We start from the raw sequence: 16,847 nt of genomic DNA on the forward strand, positions 1-16,847 counted from the left end.
AAATAAATAAAATCTTTAAAAAAATAAAAATAAAAATAATACACTCACATAATAAAGATTTCAAAAAGCAGAAACAAAAGCATACGATGAAATTCTCTTTCCCTATCCTGCCAGGCAACTGCCTTTGTCCCTTCAGAGAGGATAACCATGGCTATTAAAGTTTCTCCTGCATCTCCCCAAATTTTGTATGGACATGTGTGTCAGCAATGATATGGATGTGTGCATTTATATGTATGCACATAACATATACTATACATACAATGTTTTGGATATATATTTATATAGAGAAAGGGGCAGACAGAGAATATTTGTCAAGATAGATTTTTTTGTGTAAACAATAAGAGGAAGAAGCTTTTTACCTGTGGGGTGAGGTGATGATTAGATACGCATGTGTTTATGTGTATATGTGTGTAGTCCTTTATGTCCTCGTGTTATTTGTATTATCAGTGTGAAAATGCATTATAACTTATTTAAGTAATCCCCAATTAATGTACTTTTAAGTTGGTTCCACATTTTGGTTATAGTAACAATGCTTTGATAGTTTCATGAATACATATATATGTGTGTATATATATGTGTATGTGTATATATATGTAAACGTACCTATATATACTCATGTATATAATGTCCATCTATATGTGTATATATAGGTCACATTTTTCAATATTATTTTTGGGTCAAAGGATTTCTGCATTTTAGATTTTGAAAGATATATCTAAATTAGTAAAAAAAAAAAAAGTTACACAAAATTGCATTTCTGAAAGAATGAGTGTCTCCAATATCAAAACTGTGTTTTGAATGGTCGACTACTGCTATTTTACATATATTATGTTTACATTAAGATTTTTGATTCTTATGAAAATAAAAATATATAGAAATGTTTAGGTTGATAATGTGTCTAGGACATCGTATGAATTCATTTACTAAAACTTGCATGCATACACTATTGACTGCTATTGTATTTGCTAAAACTTTTGGAGTTCTCCTGTGATTATACTGTCCTATTATCTTTAAAAGATGGCATTTTTTTATGAGTTCCTTTGATTTTTGTACCTTGGATTAACTCTTATCCAAGTCAGCATTTGTGGGTCTAGGCTTCCTCATCAGTAACCTAAAGCTGATTTGTATTCTCTCTTTGCTTTACTATTAAGAAACGTTGAATTAAATTTAAGCCTACCTTTAGTAGATGTAAGCCTTTATGACAGGCATTTCCACATAACTTTATTCCAGCTTGCCTCACAATACTGCCTATTTTTTTAACCTTGAAATAGGTGAATAAATAAATATTCACAATGAAAAATATAGTTAAAATATATTCTTTTAAATACTTACATGTTTATATATAAACACTTCATATATACACTTTCAAATATATATGTATATAACTATCTTAGCTCAGCATTCAAATGTGAGAAGATAGAAAGATTAGAAAGGATGTTAGAAGTTAAATGAAAATAATTGCTGAATTATTAAAGATTTTATCGAGTAATGAACTTACGTGAAACAGTTTAACAAGACACAAAATTGTATAGTAATATACATTTTCCAATTTCCTTAAATTAAAAAAAAATACACATTGAACATGTTGATTGCTGTATTAATTTTGGCCTTAGGAGGAAGTTATTTCCAATTTTCCTGTTTTTAGTTTAAGAAAATTAATATACTTCAATTTAGTCTAAAATGATAATTTTATTAAGAAACTGGAGAAGAATTAGCAAAGCACTAAGGAGGATATAAGTGATTGATTTTGTGTTTAGATGATTAATTGGTATGACCCATATAAAAGTAATGAAATTAGGATGGCAACAGTGAGACTCATAGTAGCTAAGATCAATGAACAGAACATCATATGTAATTTAGTACTAAAATGAAAGTGTACCCCAAATGCCTAAGGCTGATGAGACATCCAGAATTGCATATTGGTTTATTTATGGAAACTTTCAAGCATCTTATTGTCACTTATGCTTATTTAAACTCTGTTAGAACAAGTATTTGCTATTTTAATGCTTTTAAGAGACAACAATATAGTTTCAGATAATGCTTCTCTCAATTTCAAGAATTAGATCTTGAATAATAAAGCCTTTTCATCCTTAAAGTAACTTGTGAATGAAGGCAGCTTATTTGAATGGTTTCATTTGTAGCCAAATATTTGCAGGTAATTTTAGGTAAGCTCAATTGAGTATTAAGGCCACAAGGGTTTGCATAAGTGGTTCAATCTCTAGGAGTTCCGAGTAAATACTAAGTCCTCGATGGGATAATGTGGGTATAAAATGATAGGAAGTTATTATGCACAAAGTCTCTCTGCAGGGCTCCCCAAAATCCTTTGGCTTAGAGATGGAAAAGTAAAGTACATGAATCAAACTGGGACTTTCTCATTGCCTTTTTCTAGGGCAGGTGCTGTAGAACTGAGGCTTGGCGTATTGCTGTCTTAGGTGGTGTGCATTCAGCATCATGTGAATCGGTTGAGTTTAAGTACCAATTTCAGCTGTCTTTATTGTTAGGTAGTACGCCTCAGTAGGAAAGGGATGAGGTAGGAAAGTGTCCAGAGTCTGGTGATTTGGTGCCAAGGCACTAAATCCGTCAGCATTTAGGCACACAACAGGTTCCCAAGATCTGAGGGAACTTCTCTCTAAAAAGTAAGGCTGTTGGTTGCCTCTTTGTTTTGTTGACTGTTTCCTTTGCTGTGCAGAAGCTTTTTATCTTGATGAAGTCCCAAAAGTTCTTTTTTGCTTTTGTTTCACTAGCTTTTGGAGATGTATCTTGAAAGAAGTTGCTGTGGGCGATGTCAAAGAGGTTACTGCCTATATTCTCCTCTAGGATTTTGATGGATTCCTATCTCACATTGAGGTCTTTCATCCACTTTGAGTTTATCTTTGTGAATGGTGTCACAGAATGGGAGAAGATATTTGCAAATGACACTACAGATAAAGGGCTGGTATCCAAGATCTATAAAGAACTTCTCATACTCAACACCCAAAAAAACAAATAATCAAGTCAAAAAGTGGGCAGAAGATATGAAAAGACACTTCTCTGAAGAAGACATACAAATGGCTAACAGACACATGAAAAAATGTTCATCATCATTAGCTATCAGGGAAATTCAAATCAAAACCACACTGAGATACCACCTTACACCAGTTAGAATCGCAAAAATGGACAAGGCAAGAAACAACAAAGGTTGGAGAGGTTGTGGAGAAAGGGGAACCCTCTTACACTGTTGGTGGGAATGCAAGTTGGTACAGCCACTTTGGAAAACAGTGGGGAGGTTCCTCAAAAAGTTAAAAATAGAGCTACTCTATGACCCAGCAATTGCACTACTGGGTATTTACCCCAAAGACACAGATGTAGTGAAAAGAAGGGCCATATGCACCCCAATGTTCATAGCAGCAATGTCCGCAATAGCCAAACTGTGGAAGGAGCCGAGATGCCCTTCAACAGATGAATGGATAAAGATGTGGTTCAATATATACAATGGAATATTACTCAGCCATCAGAAAAGATGAATACCCAACTTTCGCATCACCATGGATGGGACTGGAGGAGATTATGCTAAGTGAAATAAGTCAAGCAGAGAAAGTAAATTATCATATGGTTTCACTTATTTGTGGAACATAAGGAATAACATGGAGGACATTAGGAGAAGGAAGGGAAAAATGGGGGGGGGATCAGAGGGAGAGGTGAACCACGAGAGACTATGGACTCTGAGAAACAAACAGGGTTTTAGAGGGGAGGGGGGAGGGGGGATTGGTTAGCCAGGGGATGGGTATTAAGGAGGGCACGAAGTGCATGGAGCACTGGGTGTTACATGAAAACAATGGATCGTGGATCACCACATCAAAAACCAATGATGTATTGTATGGTGACTAACATAACATAATAAAATTAAAAAAAAAAAAGTAAGGCTGTTTTGGCAAGATTATTTTAAGATGTTCTTGAAAATCTAACTATCTTCATGTGTTTAATATTTTTAATTAGCAGTATCTAAATGAATAAGCACACTCATTTTTTTTTTTTTTTAATTGAAAGCAGCGTGGCGTGGTAGAAAGAAACCATTTGGAGGCCAGATGAGCTGGGTGTGATATACAAAGAGCCTCTGGACTAATCCTTGTCCACATTAAGAGGGAGAGAAGTCATTTCAGTGTGTTTCTGTGAGAATTTAGGAGAAAATATATGGAAAACTCGTGGAGAATTAGTTTAATCAGGTTCAATTTCCTGCCTAGCAGCTAGATTCTCAGAGGAGGCTCTTTGAGTTCTCTGACTATTGGGTAGGCTGTGGGTGGACCTGCGCCATTTTGCCTGTGAGCCCACAAAATCTACCATGGGCCATGATTGATTACCCTGCTTTTCGGGGACAGGGATGAGAGCCAAATACATGTCCTCCTCTCTCTGTCCCACAAACACTGAACTCAGAAGCAGCCTTCGTGATCACATGTAAAATAATACAGAATATTGTAATAAGATATGCTAAGGCTCTTTTATACATCAGGTGAAAATAAAGAACTCCCTTGTGTAACTGTGGGTCTCAGAGAGGCCAGGCAAACAGATTCTGGTAAAATATAGAAAAAAAATACCCTTCAATCCTGTTCCAAGTATCTACAGATACCTGTAGTACATATGTAAATAAGATCACAGAAATACATACAGGGCTAGGTGAAAGAAATCTTGACAGGAAAAATTTCATCTTATTTCTTTTTTTGTGACCATGTTTCCAATTTTCTGGATAGCTTAGTCATTACCAGAAAATGTGGCTCAATTTCTGCACTGTTCACCTTTAAGGTTTCCAGAAATGCCTTAAAACTTATTTCCTTTTCAAAATCAACTTAGATTTTTCTCTCCAACTAAACCCTCATTAGCCAGCTACTTGAAAGAAAGATTAATTTTCCCTACTATTCTTATTTCAAAAATAGTTCTTCAGTTTAAGATCGTGATCCATCATTTATTTTGACAAGAGAGCAAAGTTTTGCTTTGTTTCGTTTGATTGTGTTTGTCATTTCCAAAATAAAATGCCTACAAAATAAAATGCGTAAAATTCTACAAGAATTATCTGGACAGAAATAAACATTATTATTTTTTTCCATAACTAGCCATCGCATAGAATACTGTGTTAGAGGACCTTGAGGAAAAATCACTGGGTGCCTGCTCTGGAGAACAGTGAACTGGGGGGCCATGGAAGGTTGGAGAGGGGTCCCGGGGGGCATGGTCCCTGTACATACTTGGGCCACGCTGTGCTGCTTATTTAATAAAGCAGGCAATTAACCTCTGTAATAAGAGAGGTTGACATTCTCATTACAAACTGACAAAACAAATCCTAATGCAGGGTGGATTTTCAAAATATTCCTATTCAAATAAGAACTTATTTTCTGCTACAGGAAAAGGCTGCATAGACAACCATAAACACCATGAACAGCCCGTTTCTATAAAACAATGACATCTTGAAATCGCCACCTCTTGGTTTCTGTGACTTCTGTTCCTTATGGTGAAATGAAGAATACATTCACCTCAGTGGGATGTGTTGGTTTTAGTCTGCAAACTTGGAATTAGAAGTCTGTGAATGGTCATGATTTGACCTTTTTTTTAACACGAAACGAATTCATTATATTCTTCGTGGTAGAGAAAAGTTGAATGATGGGTAGTGATGTATGGGACTCAAGGCTAGGAACAGAGATCTGGGGCAAATTCCAAACATTCTCCTCCAAATCTATGTGCAGTGCATCCTTTACCTTGACCAAGGCTTCACAGTTTCTATCACTTGTGAGATGCCGGGCACATCACACGCCGGCTCTGAGGGCTGGTCCAGCCGTGGGCACCGTTTCCTCGCTTCCTTCAGCTGATACAAGTGTGGTGCTTCGTTTAGCCCCCAGCCAAGACAGCTGTTCACATAGGCACATGCCTCGCACACCCCCCACCCCACCCCAGCATCTGGAGCCCCATCATCAGAAATCAGCCCCATGCAGTATCTGCTACCAAACCCGACTCTCCTCCTGGGAAAGCTAATGCTAGATTAGCCACCTGGACGGGGCATGGAAGGATCTAACAGTTAGTTTCCAGATATTGATGTGTGAGGCTGAAGGCTCAGTGTTCCAAGCAGAGGAGCATGAGAGGAGCGACAGAAATCCCCGCAAGTTGAAGGAGGTTGGTACTCAGGATTCAGTGATTTTCGACAGAAATCCCCACAAGTTGAAGGAGGTTGGTACTCAGGATTCAGCGATTTCCTCTGGAAGCTTGTGATGAGGTTCACAGAATCTATAAACTCCAGACTTGCGTGGTGACGACTCTGAAAGGATTCTCACATTCTTGAAGCTGTATGTTTTGGTCTAAAAACTTAAATAAGGCCTTGATCTTTCATCATCCTGCATCTTCTGTGTCTCCTGATAATACTATCAAAATTAGGTGGGAGACAATTATTTATAGACATGTAGGGAAAACAAGGATGTTACTAATAACAGATTTTTTCCCCCAAGGTTTATTTTTCCAAAAATCAAAGTGACCAATGTGTTTACACATCAGTTTACATTCTGTATTTGAGCCCTATTATTTCTTTTTATACACTAATAATATTTCACTTTAAAAAACTCATTGGTCCTCCTTATCTGTAGCCTCTCCCATTAATCGCTTACCTTTGCCCAGAACTGGTATATATTACCTGGAAGGCTAATTAGAATCTATTCAACAGCAGAGGGTTCTTAAATTTCTCCAGGAATAGATGAAAGTATGAAACAGATAGAGGTGATTAGAATACATACATTTTTCTATGGGGAATAATTGTTTTTTTTTTAATTTTTTTTTTAAGATTTTATTTGCGAGAGAGAGAATGAGAGAGAGAGCACATGAGAGGGGGGAGGGTCAGAGGGAGAAGCAGACCCCCTGCTGAGCAGGGAGCCCGATGTGGGACTAGATCCCGGGACTCCAGGATCATGACCTGAGCCGAAGGCAGTCACCTAACCAACTGAGCCACCCAGGTGCCCGGGGAATAATTGGTTTTAACAAGTTGCCATGTTTTGGCTTGCAGAGACATGCGAAGGAGGCTTTCAGTACTTTCTTGGAGGGATAGACCTATTTCATTCCTGCCTTCATGGTAGGGACAGCCTTGCGATGGTTGGGCCCCGGAGAGGTGGGGCTTGGTAGGGGTGGGGAGTGCAGGGGACCACAGTAGGGAGAGGGGCAAGGCTGTGTGTGACATCCAGCCTGAGAAGGAAGAACCCAAACAGCGGGCAGAGTGCTGTTCACTCTGTACCTTTCCGACCGGAGTGGGCAAATCAGATGAGTCAGAATTCTTCCTTATTCTTCTATTCAGCAACAGTGTTTTGTTTGCATTGATGACTACATTGAGATTGGCTTCTTCCTTTCTCTGTGTTAATGTACGGAGGGTCCTATTGCTTTTGTTCTGTGTGTGGGAGGTGTGGGGACACCAGCATTACAGGCTCATGAGGATGATAGCTGAGTTGAGGAAGTGGGCTTCTGCTGCCAGATCTTCACGTTTGGGGTTCCTAGACCCAAACATTTAACTCCCTTGTCCTTGGTGAAAGATGGAAGCTGCTAACTCTGAAATATGGGACGTGACATCCCTTCCTTGAACCCAGGGTCACAAACAGGCTCCCCAGGCATGTGAGTGTTCTGTCACATCTCCTTCCTGTCCTCCCGACTTCGGTGATATTGCCCAAGAAATGTCACTTTGCTCTTGGGCTCTCCACTTCCATCTGGTTTTCCTTTTCTCAGGTCCGCTAAAGTTCTACCTTGTGAAAGAGATAGGTAAATGTATGCAAATTCCAAACTCCATCCGTACATTCATAAGGGTGCAGGGGATAGTCTTTTCCAATCAGAAGGTGGGAATTTTGCATGTTCACATACCAGGGGAATGACTAGAAGGTTTTAGTGCTGGGACAGATTTGGGTGTAAGAAAAATGAGACACATTCTTTTGCTTTTTAACAAAATAAAGCCAAGGGAAGAGAATTGGCTTTATTAAATTTGCTTTCTGTGGTTTAAGCCTATGTGCATGAGCATCCTTTCTGCTCCTGGGCCTTGGAAGGAGCTGGGTGCTGTGTGAGGGGCTGGGGGCGCATGCTTCACCTGGAGGGGCTGTCCCCTCTGGTGGGACTTCACAACCAGTGAGGTAACCTCACAGGAGAGGGGATTCCTTTCAGTATCTTCCCTACTTTTTGTTTGCAGCTTGATTCTTTCACCATTGATGTTCCTAATGATATCATTTCAATAATTTGATCATCTGCATGTATGGAATGCTGTTCTAATGAAGCCCAAATTATTGATTGTTTCCCAGTCAATAACCAAAGTTACTGCCTGGCTCAGTATTTCTTATGTCCCTAGGACCCCCATTTGAAATCCCTCATGTTTCCAGAGCTCAAAACACAGGCTCTAGAGAGTGACTCCCAACTCGATTCTTGGCTCTGGTCTTCACTCACTGTGTGGTCTTAGACAAATAGTGGAAGGTGCCTGAGGTTTACTTTCCTCACCCGCCCAACAGGACATTATTTTAAGTGCTGCGTGTGAAGGCGGCAAAGTCGGAACGCTGACAGTTAGTAAATGCTCCGTAAAGTCAGCTGGCATGAGATCTGGTGCGTGCGTGTTGTGACCCAATTCTAGAAAATCTACTCAGTGTGAAAGCCTTCCTGACATATAATGATCACTTGTTTAGCGTCGGGGAAGGGAATTCTGCAACCAGCCCTTTGAATACATGATTTTAGCTCTGCTGCTCTCTGAGCTCTGGCCCGAGCCACAGCGGGTAGCAAGAAACGGACAAGCTCCTTGTCACGTTACTGTCCTCTGATAAGCCAGGGTTTCAGAAATACTTACTAGTCACTTGTTGTTCAGACAACAAGTGATTTCTTTTCCGAGTAGCCAATATTTCCAGATTCTAGTCCTGTCTGTGGCTGTTCTAGTTTGTGAGCTTTACCAAAACCCTGCAGGTATTCATACAGGTCCTCTGAGAACACACGGAGATATGCAAGGAAGTGTAGACATGTAGATTATCTTTAAGGCCTTTGAAAAAAAAAATATACCATTTATTTGAAATAATTCCCATTTACACAATTGTTACATAAAATTCAAATATTTAAAAAGGATATATACATTTTATTATTTCCACAACGGAAATAGCAAAGCTGATTTCCCTAGAACCTTCTCTTGTCTGTGCACTTCATGAACTCAGGAAGCATGTGCTGTGTTTCTAATACACATCAGACTCATCAGAAAAGCTTGGTTTCCAAACCATTAGCAGAGATTCTTCATTTCTGTTTCAGGATGCACAGATTCTTCTGTTTCTCTCCTCTTTTCCTCCTTTCGGGTAGCTTCTGGGTGTTGCCCAGGCAGTCACTCCAGAGTTACAGCAGAAGGGGAGGAGAAAATGCTGTGATGGGGCCATTGTGTATTGTTAGAGTCAGGTGTTCTCTCTCTCTCTCTCTCTCTCTCTCTCAATTTTAAATGAAATGGATTCCACTAACGACTGGATTTGAATTTCAACGTTACAGAACTTAGGTTCAAATCAAGACCGAAATCTCTATTTCAGATTATTCTTTGTCAGATATCACAGTAAAATAAATAAATTTGCACATCCTTCTTCAGGTCCTTGAATGATTTTCTTAATATGATTGAGACTGGAGTCAACTCCAGGGGGTGATTACCCAATCCCTTCACTCCCCAACTAGAGAGGGACTCCTTTAAGGACTCACCTCATCTTTCACGACCATGAGCATTAAATATACCAACCCTCAGGTGAGAAAATCAAGCAGGAATGCTGTGAGGTATTCTAAAGTAACACAGGGCTTATCTACAATCCTAACATGGAAAAGTGGCATATCTGGGGGAAAACAGATTGAAAATATCTCGATAGAAAAATCCTACTAATGGATTTTGCACTAGAAAGACAATTTATGGATCCTTGTCACTCAGGTGGAAATGACATTAACAGCTTAGAAGGGTCCAGAGCAGAGGAGGAGAACACTGGAGTAGACTACTTACAGTCATATTTATGAGTGGGAAATGCTGTTACTATTTTAATGTTATTTATAAATGATGCTGTTTCTATTGTCATAATAGAGTCACATTGAGAGGATGTTCTTTCATGCTTGGGGGCAAAATTTGCTTAGATTTTTGTTTCCAGTAGTGTATTACAGACACTGTAATTATGAAATAACTTTCTCAAAATAACTTGATGTATTGGTAGAAAAAAAGGATCAGTGGAATTAATTCTTGGCAAATTTGTTTAGAATGCAATCTGGGGAAAGTTTATTTTTTCCAGAGGCACTTTTATTAGAGTAGTGTTTGAGGAGAGAGTGAGCTCCCTCAGGAGCAAAGTTTTGTTTAGTGCGATAAGGTAAAACAAGCACTAAGTCACCATAACCAAATGAGAGCCCGCTCAGGATTCTGGGAAGGAGGAACCCATGGAGTAACCGGGATGTGAACAGGAGTAGGTGCAAAAATGAAAGGCTTTTTTCTTTTTCTGTTTTTTAATTTTTTATGGCATAAACCTCTTTGGAAGGCAAGGTGTAAGTTAAAGCAAATGCAGTGGTTTGATTGTTCTCTCTATAAAATGTTAGGCCTCAAAACGAGAAATGTGATTTTAGAAAAGTTTTCCTCCACAGCATTTAACACTGTGTGGGAAACCCCTGCCTGACTCCCTGGGGCCCTGTTGGGGGTGGGGGATGTGGACCCTGACTGACAAAAGTAATTTTGCCTTAGCAGATCAGAGGGGGCATGGCGGATAGGTCCGCACAGAGCCTAGTTTTGCGGAATCAGAACAGTCAGTACTATCAAAATCATTTCCATGATATGTTTTTTTTTAATTCCTTTATTCTTTGGCTCCCTCTTTGATGGGAGAGAGTCATAGGGATATTTCAACAAGTGGGCTGCAGACACCTACCTCCTGGGAGCTCGGGGTGTGGCTGTGGGCCACAGTGAGCATCCCCCCACCTTCCTGGAGCTTCTCTTCCTTTCCAAGCATGGGGTCCAACCCGAGGGGGACCCAGTGCGAAAGCCACTCCTCTGCATACTCATTCTGTTCTCACGTCTAGCCCAACTTTGTCTCCTCCATCAATGCATACCTGGGCCTTCTGCATTGAAAGGAGCCTTCCCCTTTTCCAACTCTCTGATCCAATTTGGATTCTGTAATTTAAATTACAACAACCTCTTTATTTTTCATAATTGCTTGAAGGAATTGGCAACAGGTCAAACTCAGCCATTATTTCTAAAGCATTTGGAAGCCTGGAGGTTGACGTTTCTTCATTCACTAGAGCGGTATTTGGTATATATACACGTATGTGTATATATACACATACATATCTGTATGCACATGCATGCAGAGCTGTTGAAAAGCAATAAAACCAAAATTATCAGGATAAGTTGGACAGAGTATTCTCATGATCAAGAAGGCTACTAGAAATATGACATTTTCAAAATAGTGTCAGATATATTAATGTAACAGAGATATGATCCTTTAAGAAAGCAATCTGTCTCTTGTATAGAACTTCTGAGAAGAAAGTTAATTATGCCTTATGACATCAGCTCTGTGTGTGTATGTTTCAGGGCTTCAATTCTTGTTTTTAAGAGTTCTGTAAATTATATACATATCAATTTTCATAGATGTGAATAAAAGCCCTGAAATTTCTGGAGTATGAATATTGTTTAAAGCAGCTTGAACATATGTACATTATTAAATAAATTAGGGGGAAGATGTCTAGTTTATCATAGGAAAAAACACTATTGCATATGCATATATCCCTTCATCCTTAGTTATGTATATATAAACACATATATCCATTAAGCATATGAATTTTGTATTCCCGAAATTAGTATGAAAACTATTTCAAAGGGGTACCAGCAAATCATTTAGGCATTCCACCTGTGTTACCACTTCAAAGGCAGATGATGAGCTACCTAGAATGACTTAGTTCCTAGTAAGCACTAGGCAATAGGAAAAGATGTCTTGACACTTGGACAAAAGATCACTGTCTTATGACAGGATGCCCTGATTTTCCTTTGTTAACATGGATTACTCCCCTGGTTCTGTTGTGTGTATTACTTGTCCTTTAGTGAATGGACAGCAGGTGAACACCAGGCCCTTTTCTTAGGCTTTGTAAGTGCAGGATTTTACAAAATGTTTTGCCTCTGGACTCTCTTGATCTACTAATAATCGCAACGTAGTATTTTTAAAAACCCAGGGTCGGGCTGAGATAAAGTAATAAAACCAGATGACCAGATAACTTTCTTCTTCCTAAATCAATCAGACTCAGAGGCATGTAAGGAGAGCTTGTCAAGGGGAAGCAGGAGGTGTAGACATGGCCACATCCGTGCTTGAAATTGTCTCATGTAAAAACAGGACTGCAGCTTTAATTTCTTAATGACAGTAACAATAAATTGTTACAATTAATTATAGTGCAGTAACAATTGAGTATAATAGCTTCTTCAACTATCTTTGCAGCTGGGCCAATCATATGACCTACCAAAGAGGTCAAAAAATTTTGAAAAATCTTAAAGAAACTAGAAGGGATTTAACTCAGTCTTTGAGCAAGAAAGATGAAATAAACCGATGGTCCCTGAATTTAAAATCCAACATATTTTTTTTAGCAATGGAATTACACAACAGCTTGCATGTGTGTATTTATGGTCTGCCTGCTATGATAAAATGTATAATTGAAATTGATACTGTGAGTGGATTTGTATATTTTATCTTAATTGTTAGAAATAAGTGGTATGTTGAACGGAACAGAAAAATAGGCATTATTTTGAAAGGCCAGAAGTTAAGGTGTGATGAGAATACGTAACTTCTTAAATTGGATTTTACAGTAATTTCTACATAGAGTCCCTTTCCAAATGATGACAGAAATTTTCATTTGGTAAAGTTTAGGTAGATTGCTCACTTCAGTGTGGATGTGAGTGCAGGGGTATGTTTGTGTGTGTGTGTGTGTGTGTGTAGCAATGAGTGGGTATGTTTGTATATGTATGTGGTAGGTGTGTGTGTGTGGATGTGTGTGAAGTGTGTAGGTGTAGGTGGGTGAGTGGGTGTGTCTTGGTGTGTATGTGTGTGCATGTATGGTAGGTGGATGTGTGTGTAGGAGCGGGAGGATGGGTGTGTTTGTGTGCATGTGTGTGTGTAATTCCATCTTTTCAAAATTTTACCTACTTGCTTCCACACTCTTTAGATGGTATCTGAATCCAAGGGTCTTGTATGACCCCACAGCCCCTACCTGCCTCCTCCTGACATCATCTGAGACGTAACTTGTGCGGGTCTTTGTCAGGAGCATCTAGACCTGCTCGCAGAGGCTGAGCTTCCACATTAGCCATGTGCTCTCATGCATTCAAGACCATGAAGGACATGCCGCTTACCCTCTTGGATGGCAGAGTCTTTAGCTCGCTCTTGCACTCTAGCATGTCATCAGAGAGGGACATACCCTGCAGCGCTTGCATGCACATCTCATGGCTCTCGCTCTGTCCTGGTGTGAGGGGCTCCTCATGAGGGTGGCCGCCTCACAGGGCTCCACCTGCAACAGAAATCGGTCTCCTTAGGTTCTTCCATCCACCTCAGTTCTCTCAGGGACATTCTGATGTTCCAGACCACTTCTTGCTACCCAAACTGTCCTCATCCCTAGACCAGGAAACCATTATCAAGTCTCTAAAGAAGGGGGGTGATGCCATATTCTTTCAGGTTTACTGCTTGTGGCATGAACCTGAGGCACTAACAATTTAAACAATGAACATAGCTGCTGATGCTCTGAGTTTCAAGAGTCTGTTCAGAAGCCATGAACTTGATTCTTTGCTCCTTACGTTCAGTGGTAATTACTTTCTGAAAAGAAGAGGGACCAATGGGGGGAAAAAAAAAAGGAGGGTGGGGAGGAGAAAAGAAAGGAATACTTCAATACTTTATCCCACTGGACAAATCACCTTGAAATGACTAAGTGGCAAAACCACTGGCTTGGGAGGAAGATGAGCTCAGTTTTCAGCGTGGGTTCTGGCACTGTGTGCATGGCTCTGGCCAAGTTGCTGAGTCTCTCTCTCAGCATCCATTCTTTTCTCCGTAAAATAAAAAGCTGAAATAACTGACATCTAACGTTATTTTATGCTACCTACTACTTTAAAATTCTGCTCCAATAAAGAACACTTCCCTAAACCTGCAACCAATCTTGGACAAATTCTAGTGCATGACCTTGAATAACTTTCAGCCGATAATTAGTTAACTTCAAAGTATATGCCTAGTAACTGGAGATATAAAACTATGGAATTCACTGACAATATGTTTTGTTTTCTTATTATTCAACATAAGGATACATCACCTGGAAATTAATCCCAGTTTTTCTGCCACATCTGTAGGTGACTGTAAGATTGGTATTTCTATTAAAAATTAGTTCATTTTATTTATAGGCAGTTTTATCACCTTATAATTATATAATTTTGTGAAGTGTTTGGAAAACACTCCCCCCCCCAAATTTCAATGTATACCTTTTTAATTTGGGAGCTGTGTCTACCTATCTGAGCTCCTGCATTATTTTTTTTAAAACACTGAAAAGGAATTTATGGGATTTTTGGAGAACTTCACAGATTTTGTATTTTCTTGAACATTCAGTGATTACCAAGAACTTTATGTATAGCACCATAACCCCACCACCAAATCTGGCTGCTGTGAGACTTCTATGTGGATTATTCTGATTTACTTCTAGAATATCCCATGTATTTTCTTATCCTTCACTCTAGACTAGAAGCTTCTTGAATGCCTAAAATGTGTTAAACCTGAATATGACTTTTAGTAGATGTCCAGGAATGATTTTGAGTCGATAAAGAATTGATTCTCATTACCCAGTATTGTACTGCAAACTAAACATATAGTCATGTTCAGGCTCCAAAAAAACACCTAGAGAGACACAAGTCTTAAAAGAATAATAATAACCACACAATGGATGGTTTTTTGAAAAACATGAAGCCTCATATTTTATTCCATGGCATGAAAACTATGCAAAGTGATAGCAGGAAGTGAAAAATGAAGGGGGGGAAATCGGAGGGGGAGATGAACCATGAGAGATTATGGACTCTGAGAAACAAACTGAGGGTTCTATAGGGGAGGGGCATTGGGGGATGGGTTAGACTGGTGATGGGTATTAAAGAGCTCATGTACTGAATGGAGCACTAGGAGTTATACGCAAACAATGAATCATGGAACACTACATCAAAAACTAATGATGTAATGCATGGTGACTAACATAACATAAAAAAAAAAAATTCAGAAAAAAAATATGCAGTATTGGGGCAGTAATGGGACCAATACTTGAGCATCATAGAGAGAGAGAGATTCCTAAAAAAATCTAAGTTATTAGTTAATAATGTAATTAACTGCTTCGTAGGACGATTACTTCTCAGCCTTGGATGCATTCACTCAGGCCTTGGGCAGGGGCTAACTGAGACCCTTTCCGAGGAAATTAATTTGATTTGTGAAACACTGGATACATTAATCTCTTAGATCATTGCTAACTCCTAAGGTATGATTCTAATCTCACTCCTCATGTCAGGCCAAGCTTTTTTATAAGCTAGATTATGAGGATATCCACACTGGCATATGGTATGAAATGTGATGTTATCAATTATGGAGTATTAATGTGATTTTGGCAACATTTGGCTTTGCAGAGATTTTCTTTAAAGCAATTACATTCACTGAGAAAAGATTTAAGTTAGGGATTTTTTTTTTCCTAAATTACTTAAAGCATTCACTTGACATTTTAACTAAACTGTAGTTTTAAAGATATTTGACATTTTAAAATCACAAAAACTATAGATTATGCAGTATGTACAGTGTGTAATTTGGGAGTGAGCGTCTGTTTGATGGAGTCATAACTTGCTCATTAATTTCTGGGAAATAAACTACACTCATACCAGTCATCTGTTTCTGTTTAGCTTTTCACTGAATCTGCCTTTTTTTTTCTTTTTTCCTTCAACAATACCATGTCCAATATTCAAGGTTGTTCTATGGGTATCAGTGATTTGAGCATCTTGAATGATAGCGGAGTAGAAATATTCTGTATCTATTTCTGCATGCAATTCATCCTAGTAATTTCTTGAGAGGTGGAAACAGAATGAGCTTGTTTGATTTTGAGACTCGTGTTTCTGCCAAGTGAGCATGGATCAGGCATGTGTTGGTGCAGCCACTTCTCCATGCTCTGCTTTCCCCCACGCCCTCTCAGCTTCCACACACATGGTCTGTTGTTTCCCCAGATTGCTGCATGTGAGACGTGATTACTGTCTCCTCATCCCAGAAAGTAGAGTAAATGAGATTCTATAGGACACCAGGGACATCACTGGAAAAAGAGAGAGAGAGAGAGAAAGAAAGAGAGAGAGAGGCATATTTGGACCACTAGGGGCCACACTTTGCTTTTTACCGAGAATGAAATGGCTTTCTTATTACTGTTCTCATACGCCATCCCCTTGATTAATTATTCTCTTTTTCCTGCAAATGATTCAATTAGGGTGTCAGAAACACGCAAGCAAACAAAGAAAATCCCTAATGTTTTGAATAAGGATAATAGGATTGTTTTTCTCCAGGGGTGACCTTGGAATTGATGTTGGGGTAGACTCATCTTCTGGGTAAAATGGACCCTCTTCCAGCCCATCCTGGGTCCAGCTGCTGCCCAAGGTGGCCACACTACGTAGTAAAGCCCACTTAGTCTCGTTAGGCAGAATTATGACAGAAAAGATGCTATATACAGATGAACCCTATGTATTTGTGGATTGATTTTCATTTCATCTCAAAGTGGTAGAAATATATTATAGCCTCAATCTTCTGAAATACCAGTATTCTGAATCACAATGTATGAAGAAGAGGTAAGATGGTGGTAGGTGATTGGGTTTGATGGAA

The sequence above is a fragment of the Mirounga leonina genome, unplaced genomic scaffold, assembly GCF_011800145.1.
Source record: "Mirounga leonina isolate KUSES-001 unplaced genomic scaffold, KU_Mleo_1.0 Mir_128, whole genome shotgun sequence".
NCBI lineage: Eukaryota > Metazoa > Chordata > Mammalia > Carnivora > Phocidae > Mirounga > Mirounga leonina.